General features: G+C 46.4%; 1 long non-coding RNA gene across 1 annotated transcript; it reads left to right on the forward strand.

Moving 5' to 3' along the window:
- Nucleotides 1-19663: 19663 nt before the first annotated feature.
- LOC111836772 (uncharacterized) lies at nucleotides 19664-20302 on the forward strand. Its single transcript, XR_002836492.2, has 3 exons — nucleotides 19664-19757; nucleotides 19985-20061; nucleotides 20248-20302. It is a non-coding gene; the product is annotated as an uncharacterized lncRNA (long non-coding RNA).
- The last annotated feature ends 1628 nt before the right edge of the window (nucleotides 20303-21930 follow it).

Genomic DNA, 21930 nt, shown 5'->3' on the forward strand with positions numbered 1-21930 from the left:
CATAATATACTCTGGACAGTTGGTGGGTCTACTCTCCGTTTGAAGGGTTCCTACAGCCTCCACTGGCCCCAGTCTCTGATCTAAGACATGCTAACAGGTCACATATTTAACAGGGAGATGGCGCCGACAGCTTTACCCCTGGCTGTCCCACTTGGTTTAGACAGCCACAATAAAAAAAGTAATTGATGATATTTCAAACGTCATAATTAACGTCAACATCTGAATAAGGCCGTGTACAGAATCCCACAGGTGTTAAGCTTACCTTAGATCTTCCTCCATCATTCTCCTCTGAATTGTTCTCGATGACACAGAAAACATATCAGCAATAAGCCCAATGGTTATGCCAGACAGCACTAAAGTCCTGAGTGCTGCACCTGGGATTTCAAGACGTGTGAAGTGATGCCGGTTATGGACTTATACCGATTAACGTTGCCTGCATTTGATTTGGCTCCGCCCCCTTGGGTGCGGGTGTGTGCTTGGGTAGCCAGCAGAATAGCGTTAGCTGCTCTTTGCTTGTATTCGTCATGACATGGTGTCAGAAGTAAAGGACTGAGCACTGAATAAGTGAAGAAATATCAAAATTCAACCCATCGGAGCTATTAGACTTCTTCCAGTTGGCTGCAAGGCTGATATAGCGACAGCATTTTCCCAATTCCGAGTAGCATTGAAATTGGATAAGGAGACTGGTGAAGTGCAGGTGAATTCATTGCTTTATACGATGGGCAGGGACTGTGAGCATATCTATAGAATTCTTTTTGTATAGTTAAAATGAATTTGACTATGAAGCTGTGATTGCGCGGTTTGATGACCATTTCATGCCTAAGCGTAATGTTATCCATGAACGCGATTTCTTCCGTAAGAGAGCTCAGATGGCGGGTGAATCCATGGAATCTTTCGTGAGAAATCTTTACGAGCTGAACATTTTGATTTCGAAATTACCAAAGATGAGCAAATCAGGGATAGGATTGTGATAGGAATAATGGACAACAATGTTTCACAGAAATTACAACTAGAAAAGGATTTGACGCTGTCTGAGGCAATTCAAATCGCATGCGAGTGTGAGCAGATAAAGATGCAGAGCGCCGACATAAGAACCGAGAGCAGCAAAGTGGACGAGATGAGCACACTGTTGAAGAACCACGAGGGTACGGTTGCTGTGATGGACGATGTGCTAGTCTATGGGCGAACTGAGGAGGAACACAACCGGCGTCTGAGCGCAGTGCTACAGACCAGGGTTTCTCAACCCGGTCCTCGGGGACCACCAGACGGTCCACGTTTTTGCTCTCTCCCAATTCCCTGCCAATTGGGAGAGAGCAAAAACGTGGACCGTCTGGTGGTCCCCGAGGACTGGGTTGAGAAACCTTGCTACAGACCATTAAAAACTCTGGCCTAAGGCTCAATAAAGATAAATGCAACTTTGGAAAGTCAGAGATTTGCTATTTCGGATACATCATTGGAAAGGATTGGATAAAGCAAGATACCAGCAAAGTGAAAGCCGAGATGCCAAGCCCCACAAATATCAGTGAGTTAAGGCAGGTGCTGGTACTCATCAACTACCTGGGTAAATTCTTACCAGCCCTCTCAACCACACCAGGTCCAATCACAGAGCTACTAAGGAAGGAGGCTGTTTGGACCTGGGGTGAGTCTCAAGAGCAGACATTTGCCAGAGTCAAAGCCATGTTAGTATCAGCACCCATACTTGCATACTACAATGCTTGCAAACCGACAGTCGTCAGTGCTGATGCAAGCAGCTATGGCCTAGGAACCCCCATGCTACAGCCACATGAAGGTGAACTTATGCCCATTGACTTTTGTTCACGCACATTAACAGATGCAGGGAAAAGATATTCACAAATTGAAAAATTACTTACCGTTACTTACATGGTTTGGATATGTTCTGTTTACAAACAGGTCACAAGCCACTGGTTCCACTGATCAATGCATATGACCTAGACAAAGCACCACTCAGGTGCCAGCGTCTGTTGATGCGCCTTATGCATTTCAATGTGAAAGCCATGCATGTGCCAGGTAAGCAACTAACAGTGGCTGACACACTGAGCAGAACCCAACTGAGAGATGAGACTATGTCCAACACAGAGGAGGATGTTAAGGCCTTTGTGGAGGCTATGGTGACGAGTAGGCCAATGTCAGTTCATAGACTAGATGACATTAGAGAGGCTACACATAATGATGCAGATATCCAAATGGTCATCAGTTCCAACAGGTCAGGCTGGCCAAAAAGAATGGCACAGTTACCATTGTTGCAGGAATTCTACACAGCGAGGGCACACCTGTCGGAGGCCAATGGCCTCGTATTGTACCAAGACAGGATCATCATCCCGGCCACGCACGGATCAGAAATGTTGCAGTGGATACATGAGGGTCACCAGGGGTTGACAAAGAGCAGGGAAAGAGCCAGAATGTCTGGTAGCCAGCCATAAGTACGGATATTGCCAAGGTAGTTAAGACATGCATGTTCTGTGCCGAGCATAGACCAACACATAAAAGAGAGCCTCTCAAATCAACCTCTCTCCCTAAAGGTCCATGGAAGAAGGTTGCAGCCAACCTGTGCGAGCTAGAGGGCAGAAAATACCTTATTGTAGTGGACTATTATTCCAGAGATATTGAAATAACCCACCTGCCCTCCACCACAAGCCAACAGGTCATCACACAACTAAAGTCCATGTTTGTAAGATGTGGCATTCCCCTAGAGATGATAAGTGACAATGCCATGCAGTTTTCATCTGCCGAATTTCAGGACTTCAGGCAGCAATACGGTTTTACTCATACCACCTCAAGTCCACATTATCCCCAGGCGAACGGGGCTGCTGAGTGGGCTGTGCAAACTGCCAAGCATATCCTCAAGCAACCAGACACTCATCTTGCTCTGATGTGTTATCATGCAACCCCCATTAGTGCAACAGGAGTGAGTCCAGCACAGCTTATGACTGGACATCAGATCAGAACAACACTCCTTACATTGGATGAGAAGCTGCAGCCTAAGCATATCAGCTACTAACAGGTGCTTCAGAGGGACAACAGAGCTAAAGAGGCCTGCCGGTTATTTTATGACCACCGACATTCTGCACGAGCTCTGCCGGATCTGCACCCTGGTCAGAGCATAAGGGTCAAACTAGACGAGGTGAAGGCCTGGAAAACACCAGCCAAGGTCCTAGGCAAATCTCCTGCGCCAAGATCCTATTGGGTTAGAACTGACAGTGCAGTGGTATGGTCACTCGGCGCAACAAGAGACATCTTCAGCTTGTGCCAATGTCACCCTCTGCTGAGACATCTGATGAGCATGGTGGAGATACACTAGGATCAACTGGAGAGGCCAGTCCACAGGTTCAGCCTGAGACCCAGTGGACTACAGGCATTGTGCCAGTGTCTGCAGCACCACTTGTGGCTACTACAGCAGTGAGAAGAACATTGAGGGGTAGAGAGATCAGAATCCCTCTCAGGTTTAAAGACACTTAGACTCCTTTATGAAGAGAGACTGTTGTTATAGGAACAGCAACTGTTTGCGGGCAGAGTAATCCCTATGTTGCTGTGGACGGAGGGCAGTCTACCCCAATGTCCTAGTTGAAATGTTCTAGTTAATGAATTATTTAAAGGTAAATTAAAGTTAATAAACCAATGATAATAATTTAAAAAAGGGAGCTGAGTTGCTTCATGCTATATAGTTGGAAGTAAATGTCATCCAAGCAGGCTTCCTTTCCTTAAGAAAAGGGAGATGGTGATGCTTGTTATCAAGTTATACCGATTAATGTTGCCTGTATTCAATTTGGCCCCGCCCCTTGGGTGTGGGTGTGTGCTTGGGTAGCCAGCAGAATAGCATTAGCTACTCTTTGCTTGTATTGTAAATGTCAGATGTAATAAAGGAGTGTTCCCTATAAGAAGTGTCTCTCTCATCATGACAACGTGGATGATCAACATTTGAAGACAGTTATTCTTGTGTGTATTCCAAATGGACACGGTGCTCAGTTGTTCTTAAACTATCAACAATGGTGTCATTGATGCTAACATCTTGAAGAGCAATTATCATCCCAAGCATTTCAAAATCATCATCTAAACGACTCAATACAGCATCTACTGGTAAATTATCCCTCTCTATTTGATCTGCTAAAATAAGCAGAACTGAATGAAGTTCATGCCAGTCTACCATCCTCCGTGACTTTTGACCTAGCACGTTGTTACCAGCTGTACCAGCAGTCCGGCGAGCAGGTTTCGCTGTTAAAGAATCAGCCAATACTGTAGGTGTGCAGGTCCAACCCACTGGCACTGATTGACAGACAAAGTTATTCCGCTGAAAACTCGCATTATGAAATAAATAGGCCATCGGGAAAAACGCCCTTTTGAAATAAAGGCTGACTTTAAAAAATAGGATGTTTTGGAATAAAAAACTGCTGGAATTAAATAAATGGCCTCTGCAATAATCTCTGTTATTGAGAAAAATAATGACCATGAAATAATATTACGCAATAATAAGTTAATTTATATAGCACGATGCAATACATTTCACAATAATGAGCTGTATTTCAAAATGTGTTCAATTATTTCACAATTTCAATGTCATATTATATATCAGTCTCTTATTTATTCATATAGTTATTTATTTCATTATGTCATATTTATTTACTTAATTTTGAACATTTTGGAACTCCATAAGTAACAGGGTAAAGTCATTTTGTTAGAGGGCTGTTTTCTTTGTCAAATGTTTAGTCGGCCACTGGGGGTCTTGGTGCTGACAAGACCCGCTTGCATCATATCTAGCGTGTCTAGTCCCTTTTATATGTCTTGGTAATGTCATAGTAATTAATGTGTCAAGTGAGCAGAACTCGTATCCTTTTAATGAGAAATTTTGGTTTGGAGAAAATTCTCTTTTTAGCAGGAGAAATTCTAGCATGGGCAGCTTTTTTCTATCCTTGTGGAGAGTTGGCCTTTGTAAAATGTTACATTGTAAGTAAGCAGGGAGGGCAGAGGTGCTGCGCCTGCCGTTTAACACTAAACAAAGCATTTTGATTAAAACTTGAACTGGTCTTTAAACCCATATTGTCTTTCTTTATATTTTGCCATGTGTATGAGCTAATGCCTTTCCTTCTGTTTCCATTGTGTTTATTCCATTACATTTCTTGTTCAGTGTTATATGATATAACCACCACTTCATATTTTCACATTACAAAGGAAATAGCATCTTGCATAGAAATACAGATGAATAATCTGACACCTTTAGGTATCACAGGGTGTCTGCTTCATGTTCCCATACTCAGGGACGGATTATGGGTTGTGTGGGCCCCTGGGCAAAACGTTCACGAGGACCCCCCCCCCCCCCCCCACCACCACCACCACCACCAGCACCACCACCACCACAACCACCACAATTCAAGGGCCCTTGGCAGCCAAACGCCCTCCCTCCATGTTTCCATCAGAGGCCCTATAGGGTCAGGGGCCCTTGTAGGCAGAGGATCAAAGAATGTAGACCCTCTAAAATAGACAAACGAAAATACATTGTTGATAAGCGTTGCAAATTGTTTTGGGCTAGGGGCCCCATGGGCCCCCTGCACCCCAAGGGCCCCTGGGCAGCGGCCCCGCTGGCCCGGTCCGTAATCCGTCCCTGCCCATACTAACCCCAAAGGCTTATAATAATGCTGTAATATCCTCCCAGCTTTGCAGCTCCCCCTTGTGTGACTAGCTGCATTTGCGTGCTACTCTCTGTCTGCAGCCTGTTGCGTTTGCATGCTGCTCTCTGTCTGCAGCCTGTTGCGTTTGCATGCTGCTCTCTGTCTGCAGCCTGCTGTGTTTGCATGCTGCTCTCTGTCTGCAGCCTGTATTTCCCTGGGGGCCTGATGTGCCTGCTTTCCTTTGACCTGCCTGTCCGTCGGGTTTATGTCCCTCTAAGACAGAACAGCTCACGTTCATTGGCACTGGAACTGTAATTATAGCCCCATAGGGTCCCTTCCTGCACACCATGGCTCCAATTAGACTTGAAACAGTCAAGGAGACATACTTCAGAGCTCATTAGGTCCCTGAGCTCTGATCTGATTTTCCCCAGCTGCAGCCATATTTAGCAGAGAGGCCACGCTTCCTGCAGCAAGGAACAGCCTCCTCAGAGCCACAGGTAGTCCCTGTGTTTCCTGTTTGTCTATTGCTCAAATGTCCGGTGCTGCACCCCAGCTACTTTGTGCAGGTGGTGGAGTGTGACCAGCTCATCCAGGGCGTCCCCAAGTGTTACCATGTGCTGGGCAATGAGAAGATGTTGTCCTGCACCCACCCTCACAGGTAGCTGACTGATTCCTAGGCACCTGTGATGGGTTGGCGCTCCATCCTGGGTTATTTCCTGCCTTACCCCCATCACTTTTGGGATAGGCTCTGGACCCTCTTGAATGTACCTAGGACAAGCGGACATAGTGGATGGATGAATGAATGAATGGATGGATGGATGGATGTATTGGCATTGAAAACACATTCTGTGAAAGCTGATGGCCCTTAGTCGATTAGTTCCATATAGTTTCATAAAAACACACAAGCAGTTGCTGATGGCTCTTTGAATATCATCTTTTAGCTGACTTTACTCTGTTTTGACAAAGATGAGGATTAAGTGGGAACAGTGAGGGATAATGGACTTTGTTGTGTCTCATCTGAGCAGGGGTGCTAAAAGCGCCTTTTGGGTTTGTCCCGCACCCTTTTACGTTGTGTTGGTGTATGTGGCGTAAGCGTGGTCTTCAGACTATTCATACTGCCAGTCTATTTGCTTAGAGGCTCTTGACTTTCTGGAAGCCCCAGCCCATCACGCCTGTAAACGGACTTCCCCGCTTTGGGCTTAAAACGCAGCCTCCCCCATCACCTGTGTGTCAGTGTGAATGAGGAGAGTTTGGCACGCCATGGGCCTACCGGGTGGGAGAGGTTTCTGTTTTGTTCCGTTGTGTGCTGAGGTTTGTGGGTTACTTTACAGACGCTTGGGTGGTTTAGTGGTGGTTAAACGGCTGTGGTGCTGACGTATTTCGCAGCTGACATTCCTGTGCACCATTCAGACTTTGACAGAGAGACAGAGAGAGAGAGATTTTTTTTGGTGGTGGGGGGGGGGGGGGTCACAAGTCTGGTTTAGCGTTACTTTACCTCTGTGCAGAGATCTCAGCGTAGCAGGTTATTCGCTGGCTCCATTGAGCGGGATTTAGTTTTGCTGTTAAAGGGCCATGTTTGCATTTTTATAAACTGCTGGTCCCTCCCGGTTCTGGGTCTGAGAGTGTGGCTGGATACAGCTTAATGTCGCGCTAGAAGAGGGGAGAGAGACGGGGAGAAAATGAGGAGCGAGAAGAAGCGAAAGCAGAGACCAGAGAGGCAGAGTAGAGCGCGCACAGGAAGCAGACCGTCAACCTGGGAAGCCCTGTGTGCTAAAGGTCACCGCAGGTCATCTGTGCTGCAATTCATAGATAAGTGTGAAATACTGGATCCTCGCAGCCACTGAGTCCAATGGAACGTGACTGTCAGAGAACAGGAATAACTGAGTGGGTAGGGAGGCACATGCTGCTGCTCTGCCTGGGTACATACTGCCAACGGACCCACAGCCACCCTACCTATTAGGGTGGGGTGAAAAAAACAAAATTTGCAATAGTGCGGAAAAGGTCACTGAACCTCGTTATTTAACGTGCAAAATATCTTTGAAATAGGTTAATATTTTCAGGTTCCGCAACGCGATCGAAGTTTTCACCTGTCACATCAATGCGCAGATCCACGCTACATATCATCCATATCATAACGCAATGTAAAATTGTTCCAGTTTAATACAAGAACCTAACAATCGGTCAGTGACAATGAGTAAGTGGGAAATGACTCATTCAGAAATGTGGCGCTCAGGAGCATGTTTACACTGACATACTGGCAATATACACTATCCATTATCTATACCACAGGAGCACGCTTACACTGACATACTGGCAATATACACTATCCATTATCTATACCACAGGAGCATGCTTACACTGACATACTGTACTGGCAATATACACTATATCCATTATCTATACCACAGGAGCATGCTTACACTGACATACTGGCAATATACACTATCCATTATCTATACCACAGGAGCATGTTTACACTGACATACTGGCAATATACACTATCCATTATCTATACCACAGGAGCATGCTTACACTGACATACTGTACTGGCAATATACACTATATCCATTATCTATACCACAGGAGCATGCTTACACTGACATACTGGCAATATACACTATCCATTATCTATACCACAGGAGCATGCTTACACTGACATACTGGCAATATACACTATCCATTATCTATACCACAGGAGCATGCTTACACTGACATACTGTACTGGCAATATACACTATATCCATTATCTATACCACAGGAGCATGCTTACACTGACATACTGTACTGGCAATATACACTATATCCATTATCTATACCACAGGAGCATGCTTACACTGACATACTGGCAATATACACTATCCATTATCTATACCACAGGAGCATGCTTACACTGACATACTGGCAATATACACTATCCATTATCTATACCACAGGAGCATGCTTACACTGACATACTGGCAATATACACTATCCATTATCTATACCGCTTTATCCATCTGGGTCTTACCAAAAATATTGGGACACCCCTCCAAATCATTGAATTCAGGTGTCCCAATATTTTTGGTAATATAGTGTATCTAACCATTTTGACTGTCATGTTTAATACTTTTCATTTTGGTGGCACTGAGGAACAATTTTACATTGCGTTATGATATGGATGATCTGTGGATCTGTGCATTCATGTGACAGCAGGGACGGATTATGGGTTGTGTGGGCCCCTGGGCAAAACGTTCGTGAGGGCCCCCCCCCACCACCACCACCAACACCACCAGCACCAGCACCACCACCACCACCAGCACCAGCACCAGCACCACAACCACCACAATTCAAGGGCCCTTGGCACCCAAACGCCCTCCCTCCATGTTTCCATCAGAGGCCCTATAGGGTCAGGGGCCCTTGTAGGCAGAGGATCAAAGAATGTAGACCCTCTAAAATAGACAAACGAAAATACATTGTTGATAAGCGTTGCAAATTGTTTTGGGCTAGGGGCTCCACGGGCAAAACATTCATGTCAAACACACCAGTTTCAACACTGCAAGGTTGTACATTCCAGTATGTAAAGTTCACTGGCAAGAGAAAGCACTCACATGCACAAGTAACTTCTGTAGTTCTCAAAACACAGTACAATAGCAAACTAAAACATCACATATTAAAAAACAATAAAATGGCAATACAGGAACAACATTACAAAAAAATATGTAAGGTGATTAATCGTAATGCACGTAGAGCCGCAGAGCGATGTAATGTATGTGTATGGCTGATACCCAGTAAAAATCTGCATTACCTGAATGTTGGTATTTTGTAGTGATTATCGTGTTGTGAAAGTGCACAAACACAACACCGATGAGTATAGATAATGGATAGTGTATATTGCCCATTGATGTGACAGGTGAAAACCTTGATCGCGTTGCAGAACTTGAAAATATTAACCTATTTCAAAGATATTTTGCACGTTTAATAACGAGGTCCAGTGACAACTTTTCCGCACTATTGGAAATTGCTATTGGAAATTTTGGTTTTTTTTCACCCCACCCTACTACCTATGTCACCGTAGTGATATCATTGGTCAGTGCTCAGAGCCAATTGGGTGTTGCACATGGGAAGGATTTCTGTTTGGATATAGATGGGTGGTGTTGACCTGCTCAGACTAGGACATCACCAGGTATCCAGACTTGTGATCTCAGTGTGAAATCCCCCCCCCCCCAGGTCCACAGGCTCAGAGGTCATGGTGGTGGTGGCCGGTTGCGAGAGGGCTGGGCGGTATACCGGTTCATACCGAAAACTGTTTTTTATTATTGTTATGATATGAATTTTTCTTATACCACAATACCGGTTTAAATAGCCTACACAACGTTCGGAAAGTGGTACAGCTGGAAACTGTTTAAGGGGTGACCTTTTTCACTGCTGCACTGCTAAAAATGTACCATGAAAGATCAGAAACAGAAGATATAGTTGACGCTGGAGTTGTAAATAATGAGACACTGGGGTTGTCAAAAACCCAGTTCACCTCATTTGCCACACTTCACACAGCCCCACTACAGCACAGGCGCACGTGCACGCGCACGCGCAGGTACACACTCGCACAGCCCCTCCCCTCCTCTCAATAGCCACTGAATGCATTTGCGCTGATTAAAACACACATACCGAGTTGGCCGAACATGGCATATGCTGCAGTTCAAGGCACTTCACAAGCTGCTTAAGTAAAAACAAAAAAAACGCAAAAGTGCGGTTTGGAAGTATTTTGCAGACGAGCATGGAAAGGCTAAGGATGTCGATAACCCTCTATGCAAACGGTGCTACAAAGTTGTGGCAACGAAGTTCAGTAGCATGTCAAACCTGGCAAAGCATCATAAAGCCTTTGCAATAAAAACCAAGCAATGCATTTTCCTTCTAAGAAAAGGAAACCTATAAGCAGTTAGCCAACAAACCGTCTGTTATCATTAAAGTAGCGGATAGGCGCAATGGCTAATAATAAAATAATATAGTTCATGTGGGAACAATAGAAAAACATAAAACAAAAATGTGTCCTGTAAAATCCTGTAAAATGTGGTAAACGGCCAGTCATAATTAAACAATAAATAAATAAAAAATACTGCCGTATACCATGAAACCGATATAAAATACTGCGATATATTTTTTTGGTCATACCGCCCAGCTCTACATCAGCCTGCCCTGCACAGAGTACTACAAACCCGTCACCAGCAATTGGACATCCCTGACCAAGCTGCCAGAGCTTTACAACTCTGAGTACACGGTATGTGCCCTCAGGAATGACATTCTGGTGTCTGGTGAACTGTGGGGAGGGGCTGAAGACATCATGGCTTATGCTATGGAGAAAGCAGAGGGGGAGTGGGAGTGGCCTGAGGCAAGGTGAATGAGGTCGTTCGCCATTGGCTGATGGTCCGTGTTCCAGTAAGATAGGCAGCCAATTGGATACTATAGCACAGGAAGAGTGACTTGAATGAGGATGGCAGACAGATGTACCGATTTACCTCAGGATGCTGTATAGTACTGCTATGCCTCTGACTGATTTACTGCTGGAGAGAGTCCCATGATATGTGTGGAATTTCTGTGTACTCCCTCCGCTCTGCCTGTTGATATACAGTGTAGTGACTCATGTTATTTACACTGATTCTATCATGGTGGCTCATTTTCACTTATCACTACAATGTAAAGAGGTTATTCATGTTTGGTCTGTTGATGGTTACCAAGGAGAACCTTTCTCCCTCCCTCCCTTCCTCTCCCTCCCTCCGTCGATCTTCACTGACCTACTTCTCCCTGCCCACCCCCACCCCCGATGTTGGAGCATAGCTGTCCTCTTCTGTCTGAGCTGTTAGCAGGGAGATAGATGGTGGCTAAAACAGAAACAGACTCCTTGCCACAGAGCAGCTGAAAAAGAGTGGAAGGGGGTGCTGATGCAGATACTTCCCAGCCGAAGGTGCAATAGCCCCTAGATTGGGGGGCCAGGCTGATCGGGATGGGGTGGGGTGGGATGGGTTGGGGGGTTCAAATTGTCGAGGTTCTGTCCAGAATCAGAGACTTTAAGGATCCTTCATGTTGCTGAGTGAGGTGGGCCATGGAACCCAGGAAAGAAATGCAAAATTCAGTGACTGCCATTACTTAAAATAACCAGTGATTACATAATTGAGTGATGAATTCACTGGTGCTAACACTCTACTTCTTGGTGTGAAATGCCCTCTCCGTCCCCTGGATCTAACACTCTGCTTCCTGGTTTGAGATGCCATCTCTGGTACCCGGATCTAATACTCTGCTTCCTGGTGTGAGATGTCCTCTCTGTCCCCCAGATCTAATGCTCTGCTTCCTGTCGTGAGACGCTCTCTCCATCCCCCAGATGTAACACGCTACTTCCTGGTGTGAGACGCCCTCTCCGTCCCCTGGATCTAATGCTCTACTTCCTGGTGTGAGATGCCCTCTATGTCCCCAGGATCTAACACTCTGCTTCCTGGTGTGAGACGCCCTGTCTGTTCCCCGGATCTAACGCTCCTAGTGTGTCCTGTTACCCAGTGCTGCATCACCGCTGTGTCCCTCAACAGCCTGATCTACATGTCTGCTGGCCTCACCAGGTCCATCTTCTACTCCAACCCAATGGAGGACTACTGGATGAAGGTGGTGCAGATCTTCAGCATGCAGGTATGAGAAACTGGGCCTTCCGTGTCATGAGTGTGTTCATTCGTGGTGACCGAAGCTTGCCGGTGTATGTGTGTGGTGACTCAGCTTTTCTGACCATCCGACCTGTAGGACAGCTGTGCCCCCCTCCATGGACTCTAAAACAGACGCAATGAGCTCAAGAATCCCTGCGTGATACAATCTTTGTGACATGAAGCACTGCATTCCATATACAAATGAGACATCTTTAGGGTCCATCACCTGACAGTACCCTGACTGGCGCCAGTGGTACTGCTGTCCAGGGTCAGAATGGTTAATGTCACCGTCACTACCTATAGCAGGCGACCCAGTCTCTGAATCGAGCCACTGCGCTCTTACAGGTGTTTGCTTTTCACTGTCAGCGGTGGCTGCTTAGGCCTCCCTTTCTGATCGCTGACAGATGGTCCTGCTCTTCAGACCTGGGGGAGGAGCAGCCAAGCTGCCATGTCCCTCAGACCTGACGCTCTGGGTCGTCTTGCTGCTTATGTACACGTAACAATATTTGTGATAAAAGCACAAAACTCTCCTTAAATGTGTGGCTCTAATTACTGTGTGTTGATTGTAGATGTGTCATTGTCTTACATCTCCCAGTAAAATTGTCATTTTTGCATCAGTGGCGTAGCAGAGCGGGGTTTTAACAGTTGATGTGTTTTCCAGCATTCCCCCCCCTCCACCCCCCAGGTCCGCACAGCTTCTGGCTCTTCCTCTTCCAAGCCGTGGTTCTGCCGGTCTCCTGGCAGCTTCCACTTTCGGTCCAAACCAGCTGAAGTTTGCTGAACTTGTTCACTGACAGGCAGGAATGTGAGGCGCTCGCTTTCGAAGAGCAGGAGGATTCTGGATCTGCTGCCACATGAACACCCCTCCCCCCCCAGCCGCAATTCTGTACAGTATCCACGGAAAAGCTGACATCATCCGGAAAGTAGGTCAGGGGAAATGCCTCTGTGAAACAGCCGCACTTATGCTTGGAGCGGGGGCCACCCAGTCCTCATATGCCGGGACCCTCGTTCAATACGGACAAGCACCTTAGGCAGTATATGAGGGATGCAGACAGGCACCTTCTGCAGGAAGCAGACAGGCACATGCTTTCACCTGCACCAAACTGAATTAATAGAAGTTTCTGATTTAATGAGTAGAGCCCAGACTCAGAGTGGGATTGGTTTTCAGCACGGGAGTTTTAGGCCCAGTTTTGATAAATGGGTATTTTGATGATGGCTTTTTTTTTTTTATTAAATAAATCGTATTGTACTCACTCAGTTATAAATGGCAAGTGATCACACAGATGTGCATACTGCGTATTTGCATATTTCCCTATGCAGAGCAATCATGGTCTGTTTTGTTCGTGTGTGTGTGTGTGTTTGTGCACACCTGTGCAAGAGAACTCATTGGTTAACATTCTGAAACGTTGTGGTAGAATTTTAAACTTTTTTTTTTCTGACCAGCTCAGTTTTAACCTTAAACTTGTATCTGAATAGCACAGCAGCTACGCAGCCCACCAGGAATTCTCCTGAGTATCCCAACTGGCCACTCCAGGCCTGAGAGCCCTCTGCTGTGGGGGTGTTTTCCGGCCTGCAGGGGACAGGCTGTTATGTTTTAATGAGGTGTAACCCTGTGCGATTAAACTGCCCCTTGGAAGCCTGGAGCTATCCATCCTGGCAGGAATGTGCATTATCACATGACACAGTGGGACTGTGTCGCATGATACAGTGGTACATGAAACGGCAGGACTGTGTTGCATGTCACAGCAGGACTCTCACATGACACAGCGGGGCTATATTGCATGACACAGTGGGACTTTATCAGACATGACACAATGGGATTCTCTATCACATAACAAAGTAGGACACTTTATCCATCCAAAACTAAGCCTTGTTGCTCCTGCAGCCAGCCACCCAATTCAGACGGGACATACTGATCCTGGCAGCCCAGAGGATGACCCCGCACCTGCTATGGGGGGGTGGCGTCGCCTGCTGGGACGGGTTGGTCCAGCGGAGAAGCTGTTTACCGAATGTGCTCATCGCACCATGCTGTTTGCGGCATGTTCTGCAGGTCTAGCAGGGTGCTGAGAAATGCCAAACATACATCAAGCGTAGCATCACTGTGCTTCCCGTTCACGCCCCAGGGCTTGCTGCTGCTCCTGCCCCCCAGTCAGGAAAAGACCCAGCCACCCAAAATCCCTCAGGACATACCACGGTAAATGGGTCACATAGGGGGCTGGATGGATGCGATGCAAACTGTCCTTGTGTGGAACGCACATCATACTTACTAATCCATAGTACTGCGGAAAATCTTTAGCAGAAAATGAGGGTTAAATGATCTTTTTGGTGTAAAACCATGATATTATGTCTGTCAAAGTGTGTCAGCTTTCAAAACCTAAAGTCACCCTGGTATTTGCAGCAAACATCGGATATACCCTTGTCTTTTTTGACTCATTATTTAATTAAGTTAATTAATTGATCTGGTTTTGAAGTTTAACATGGAATGGCTGGGGTGCCCCTGAAGAGAGGTTTGGGAACCAAAGTGCTGTTTATCTAGCCATCCAACATGATATCAGTAACTTTTTGGAGAACAGAAGAAATTCTTGTTAGTTTTTGTTGTGTTACTCTTATTCTACATGTGGTCGAATGTTAAATTGTGCTTTTTTCTGAGCTAATATACACTTACTACCCAGATAAATAGCTTTAAGCATTTTTTGACTGCCTGTGACTTTTGTACTGTGATTATAAAGCTGAGAGGAGTGGGATCCTCAAAAGGGGCTCCTCTCAGTGCAGTATCGGGTCCTACCGTTGTGTTTCAGTTCTGCTGCTCAGAGAAAAACAGAGCAGTTCTGAAGGCCTGCTTTCCAATCTCTCCTGCTCTTTGACGGGACCATGAAGAAGCAAGGCTGCGAAGTCACAGTGAAAGGTCAGAAGGTCGCCAGTTCGAACCCAGCCTCGGCACGTCTGTGGGTCCTTGAGCAAGGCCCTTAACCCCCAGCTCCCTGGGTGCCACAACAGGTGGTTGCCCTTCACGGCCAGCTTACTCTACAAAGAGCAAGTTGGGGGAGGCATAAAGAGAATTAATAAAGTAAATTCAATAAAGTAACAATTAAATTAAAATAAAATTATCAATTAAACAAAAGTGTTTATAACGAGCACACTTGTTCTCAGAAGATAAAATACAGCAGAGTATGACATGCAGCATGATTACCTTTCAAAGTACACAGTGTCTGTCCCAGTAATCAGGTCCCTGTTGAGGAATTCCTGTCTATATCCAGCCTGTAAAACCACTTTGCTTGAGAACCTCAGATTAATAATTGGCTGAGAATAATTGTAGCGCCATCTGGCAGCAGTACAGGGTTTGCACTGCCAGCTAGTTTGTGTTTAGGATTAACAATAGGAGAGCGTGGGCGGTTTGTGTGTGTGTGTGTGTGTGTGTGTGGTGTGATTTTGCTGGGGGGATGGTGCCACATGATCCAGGAGGGATGAATGTAGCTTGCAGGTGAGGAAAACATGCTGAGTGTGTCTTCCTAAACCACCCTGGAAGGTACACCACCTCACGTTCACGTGATCTAAACTGCATCTGCTCTGACAGTCCCAGCATTATGATGCCAGAGGCTTCTGCTGGTACATGACCATCCATGTTATATTTGGGCCTTCCTATTACACTCTGCTGGTGTGCCACTGCCCCCTAGAGGCCTCAATGCCACAATGCTTTTTTTAAGCAGAGGTAGAGCATGAATATCCACACAGGATGTGTCTGTCTGTCCACCTCCCTGTCTGTCTACCTGTCTCTCTTTCTGTCTGTCTGTCCACCTCCCTGTCTGTCTACCTGTCTCTCTTTCTGTCTGTCTGTCCACGTCTGTCTGTCTACCTGTCACTGTCTGTCTGTCTACCTGTCGCTGTCTGTCTGTCTACCTGTCGCTGTCTTTCAGTTTTCCTTGACTGTCTGTGTTGTTCTGTCCCTCCAGGTCACCGGTGATGTTACCCACCTGAGGATCTCCAAGTAGCCCTGAGCCCAACAGCATTACGCTGTAGCTGCCCACACAGTGTAGTGTGAAAGCAACTCGCCAAACCCAAGGACCAGCTCAGCCGGTTGTTATGGTAACACTGAGTCACCTGACTGGAGACAGGGACCCTGGAATGTTCCATCTGTGGTTTAGTAATAGCGTGATTGTTTCCAGAATTGTCAAACAGATTTCAGACAGTCGGTTTTGTTACCCCAAACCCCCAAAGAATTTCAACAACACAGGATGATACCACTGGGTCAGAGGACAGGTGACCATCTGTGTCAACCACAACCCCCCCCAAGACCAGTGCAGGGTGAGCCATTCTTACAGCAGAGAGAATCTGTCTCCTGATGGTCTTATGAAACACCCCCCCTCTTTCTGTGTGGTGCCTTCCCACTAACAAACACGGCCAATGGTTCCTAATCCCATTCTTCAAAACTGAGAAAAAATGTTTTTTAGAAACCTTTAGAATTTTTATTAGTACTTAGAGAAATAAGTAATATTTATATTTTCCTTTCGCACCTTTTTCAAACATAGACAACATACAAAAATGTTAAACAATCGATACTCTCCAGAAACTGAACAAAAATAGAATAAATACTGAGACCATGAATAAACGCTTTGCTGGTCAGATCAGTCTGTGCTAACAACTGTAAACTGCTGAACCTCACACTGAGGTCCTAAACTGCATGCCCAGCAAGAATTTAAGTCACAGGGACAAGTGCATCGGAATGTTACTGACATGCAGGTGTTCTGTACGGAGTAACACCCTCCTGCTTGCATCGAAGGCAGGCACGGAGCTGCTGCGCTTCCCCTGTTGCTCCAGTGGAGGGCACCATCACAGAGCTGCTCTGAAAAATGGCTGACGGATTGGAGGACCTCTGCATTCTCACTGTTTCACCCTTGTTTGGAAAGACAGAAATGTAATCAGCATCAAAAGCCACAGCTGTTACTACACTTGCACCATGGGACCACAGCTCACGCAGCCTGGCTCCGACACACAGTTCCTGAGTGAGCGCCCCCTTCAGGTGAGGAAACCACACGAGTCGTCAAGGGCATGGATTAGTGCCTTACAAACTGCTCACAGAAATGGGGCATCCACTAGGAGGTATAACCATTATCAAGTTCATGTGGCACCACAGCAGTTCTAAAGACTGGGGGCTCAGTGGGCTAAGCCGTGTGCCTGTAATCACAAGGTTGCCAGTTCAAGCCCAGCCTCAGCACATCTGCAGCTCCTTGAGGAAGACCCTCAACCCCCCAGCTCCCTGGGTGCTACAGGTGGCTGCCCTTCGCAGACAGCTTGCTCTACAAAGAACAAGTTGAGGGAGGCATAAAAAAGAATTTCCCCACAGGGATTAATAAAAGTGTCAATTATTATAATAGTGTTGAATCGAGATTGGTAATTCTAGTTAAATAAAATTTCTTAAGTATGTTTGGTGCTGTAATATACAGTATTATTCAGATATTATCAGGGTGTGCCCACTCATCCTGGAAAACCTGGAAAATAGTCAACCAATTTTCCAGGCACAGAAAACAGTAAAGAAAAAGTAAAATGTTCTGGAAAACTATTTCTGCAAACAAATAATATTATTGTAAGTTTAGAATATGTGAACACTGAAAATTGGTTGATTACTTTCCAGGTTTTCCAGGATGAGTGGAAACTTTGATTATGCAGAAAATGCAATATACTTTTTTTTAACATATCAAACACCTTCAAGGGCGTCAGAAACATGTTTACGTCTGTATGGAAGTTCAAGGTCAGCTGCACTTAATAACAAACTTAAGAATAAGAGCCAGCAGAGGCCCAGGTGAGCTGCAGGGCATGGCAGTAATGAGGCGAATTAATGAAACATCTCACCTCTGTCCTGATCCCTGTCGGAGGTGAGCGCAGTCTCTGGGCAGGTCTCTCCACCCGCAGCTTCTCCATCGCCCTCGGGCCGTGCCCCCCGAATGCCGCCCGGTAACTGGTCACCATGGGGACCGTGGGCAGGGGGGTGCTTTTCTTTTGCTCCGCTAACCTCGACAGACTTGGCCCGGTCCAGTCCTGGTAGTCCTGTCTGACCGTTGGGGGGAGACCATAAATTTAGGTATCTGTGAGGCCCAAGTATAAGAATTACATACAAGCAAAGAACAGTGACACTGAGCTGTCGTCTTTGCCAAAGTCTGTCCTGTTAGACATGTTAAATTTGATGTAGCACATTGTCAGAAAAAATTATACAGCCCTAGTACAAACAACAATAATCTACCCTTAATGGTACAAAAATGTTCCTCTGAGTCCACTTCTGTACCTTAAAAGATAGATTTACCAACAGCTAAGGGTACAATTGGCCCCATCCTCAAATATACAATTGGTATTTTTTTCCTGACAGTGTTGTCATATCAAATGGGTAAATAATATTAAGCCCGAAAATGATCAAAGAATGATCAATCGAAGGCCAACGAAGTCTGCGGGATCCGATTTTAAAACCCACCGTTTGCATTAAAAGGGCTTTAAGCACGACTGGCACAAAGAGTTTATTAGTCCGCAAGGTGACGGTGAATTGTAACTTGATGAAACAACTTCAGTTGGCAGATTACGCAACACAAACAGAAACACGGAATGCACGGTATGCATCGATGAAGACGTCTGAAGATGGCTCGGTCTGTCTGCGTCTCGGTCCGCTATAATCGTACCTGTAGGAGCTCGTTATAAACACTTTTGCCCGCGGTTCCAGCGGCTTTCCTCGTCCTCTCTCCCCTTTCTCTGGCCTCTTCTGGGTCTTCTTCGGGTAATACTTCCTGGGGATGCTTGTCTTACTTTCTGTGCCAGGAGACACGTTATGTCTCCGAGGAATGGGCCAGGGTTTGAAATCCTGCTTGTAAAGGCTCGTCCTGAGAAGGGGCTGCTCATCCACATCGTGCTGGCCCGCAATTCGCCGCTTCGCCTCCGCCAGATCCCGAACCGACGGCGACCTTCTGTGATCGGGAGTTGGACAGTAACTCTGTAGCGTCCGATCGGCTGGGAGGTGCGTCTTAATGGATGCGGGCGCATCCTGTTCTCTTATATCAGAGTAATTCGGGATCGTCAGCGGTACCGCCAGATCAGACTTATCAAACTGGTTCCAGAACCGAGCCAAGCAACAAACTCTGCTAATACATGGCCAAGCCATGCTTTTAACGTTACAAAACCCAAACGAAAAAGAGATAAAACGTTACGCACGGCCAGTTCCGAATATATCTATCTGCGGAGATAGATCCGTGCCTGCGTTCTCCGTGTGAAACTTCATTTCCTTGCCTGCTCCCCTTCGGTCTCCCGCAGTCCGATGGGATCCCATCCCATGCACAAATTAATGGCTGAATGTATGATAGCTGCAGGAAACATGAAACGTCAGCGTGCTGAGTCGCGTGCGCGCCGGCGCCTCGCGGTCGTGACTCGGCGGGTACTCGTGCAGATTCTTTTAAACGCCCCCATCACACCCCGAGCAGAAGCAAACGTCAGCTTCCTCGTAAGACACTGAAATGCTTATTACACGTATTAACAAAATACCATTTGGCGCCTATTTTTATTTCACTAAACTCAATGTTTTATCTGCAGACTCGTGTTTCTACATAATGCGAGGCTCCCAATATATGCGCAGACAGGAATGTTAGTTATTATTTAAAATTGTAGTATCGCTTTATTTTTTAATTCAATATAATATTGTTATATAATAGGTGCCTTATACATGTTTAGATCTGTGGGAGGGCGCTGTGCCTGCAGAGAACACTTGGCAGGGAGTAGGGTTCCTGTTACGGAAGCGCTGGTTTCAGGTCAGTTTGAACATTTCGTTTACGACTAATTGAAGTTTGTAATGGATTATTTGTACTTCTTGATTACAACACCTGTAACAATCAAATGGCTCCCCCTGCGGCAAATATGGGAACTTTTCCCGCCTTTTCTTTGTATACTACATTCCCCATGAGCACCACGAAGTAATGTATGCAGTCCACCACTAGGTGGCAGGGAAGCAGCATGCATGTTGCAGTTTCAGAGCCCAAGGACATACAAAAGGTAGAGCAGCCAGTGCAGCGTCCTCATCATGGCTGTCCTTCGTGACCTTTGTCCATGTTGACCAACAATCTCGCCTGCTTCCAAGACCATTTTCAGGTGTGAGGAAACCATGAGGCGTGTGGAGTGTCCTGCTCACCCAGACTCACTTCATGAGAGTGCCATTCTCCCTGTATCCCTGAAAAGGTATTTTCCACAACTCATCAGCTTCTCCGCACTCTGCCTATTGGCCACCAGGGGCAGTATTATGCCTCCTGGCTTGCGTCTCTCCCGTGTGGCAGCTTTGAAATGTGTGTCAGTGGAGTGACAGGTCTGTGCGCTCTCTGCCGGGGCCTGTAGTGAGTCAGCAGGAATTTTAATCATGACAAGGACAGGGTCCAGCCTGAGATACACCCTCCCCCATACTCTCACTACTCCTGGAATTAACATGCGGGCGGGCAAAATTAAGGTATCTCTGCAGTAGAATCCAACATGTCTCAGTAATATGTGCTGGAAGGGGCAGGGTGTGTGTGTGAAGACATTGGGGTGGTGTACACACACACACACACACACACATTCACCTGCTGCAGGGGTGCTGTTTTGATTTCCTGCACACCTTTCTTTCTCGCTCTCCTTCTCTCTCTCTCTGTCATGGACACACAATCATAGGCACGCTCCTGTGGGGGCGGGGTTGCTGTCACTCAAACCTCTGTGGTAATCCCCCGACTCTCTTCGGCCTCATTATGTACCCATGTGTGTGTTCTGGTGAATAAGACACAGAAAGCAGCAAACGGACGCAGCACTGGCAGTCCCACCAATTAAAGGGCTTTTCAAAGGCTGGCTGTGAAACTGCAGCCACCCCACAATCCGCAATTCTCAGATCAAAAGTGGAATCTGATCATGGTCCCCAGTGCAGGGGCTTAATCACTGGAACAGATCAGAGAGTCTGGACAGTTTGTGAAGGCAGTGGAGGGGAGAGAAACAGAGAGAGGAAGAGAAATGGGGAGAGGGAGAGACCCATGGTGAATTTTACTCATTACATAGCCTTCAGGTCCATAGCCCAGTGCCCTCACCACTACTCCCCCTGCTGTGACGGTTGATAAATTCCCATCCTCAGATACTTTATGCACAGGTGTTGTCCCTTTACCGATGGTGTCAATGTTCGGCGGAGATGATTCAGCTCTATGCTACAGTTTGGCCAGTTACCCTGGTTACCAGCTCAGGTAGTGAAGCCAGGTCTATGCTACAGTGTGGCTTGTTGCCACGGTAACCATATGGAGTGGCAGAGGTGGAGGCCAGAAGATGTCTTGCATGTTGCCTGTACTTAAGTCATTGATGCCTTGACGCATACAGCAGATACAGGACCCTGACAGTGTGGGGCAGTGTGTAACATTCAATGACGGATCTGTGTGGGGCCTTTGGTGTGTGTGTATGTGTGTGTGTGTGAGTGATGCCACCTTTGTAATCTGTGGGCTGAACAGCCTCTATTGCAGGGTTCTTCAAATCTGGACCTCGATTCTAAATCCAGGCCTTGTTTTCAGTTCTCCGAAGTAGTTCGTTTAATAATTACTGATTCTGATTGATCAGAGGCTCCTACCTGACTGACGGGTAAAGAAAGGCTGGAAAACCAGCAGTGCTCAGATCTCGAGGAC

Source organism: Paramormyrops kingsleyae, chromosome 4 (genome assembly GCF_048594095.1).
Source record: "Paramormyrops kingsleyae isolate MSU_618 chromosome 4, PKINGS_0.4, whole genome shotgun sequence".
NCBI lineage: Eukaryota > Metazoa > Chordata > Actinopteri > Osteoglossiformes > Mormyridae > Paramormyrops > Paramormyrops kingsleyae.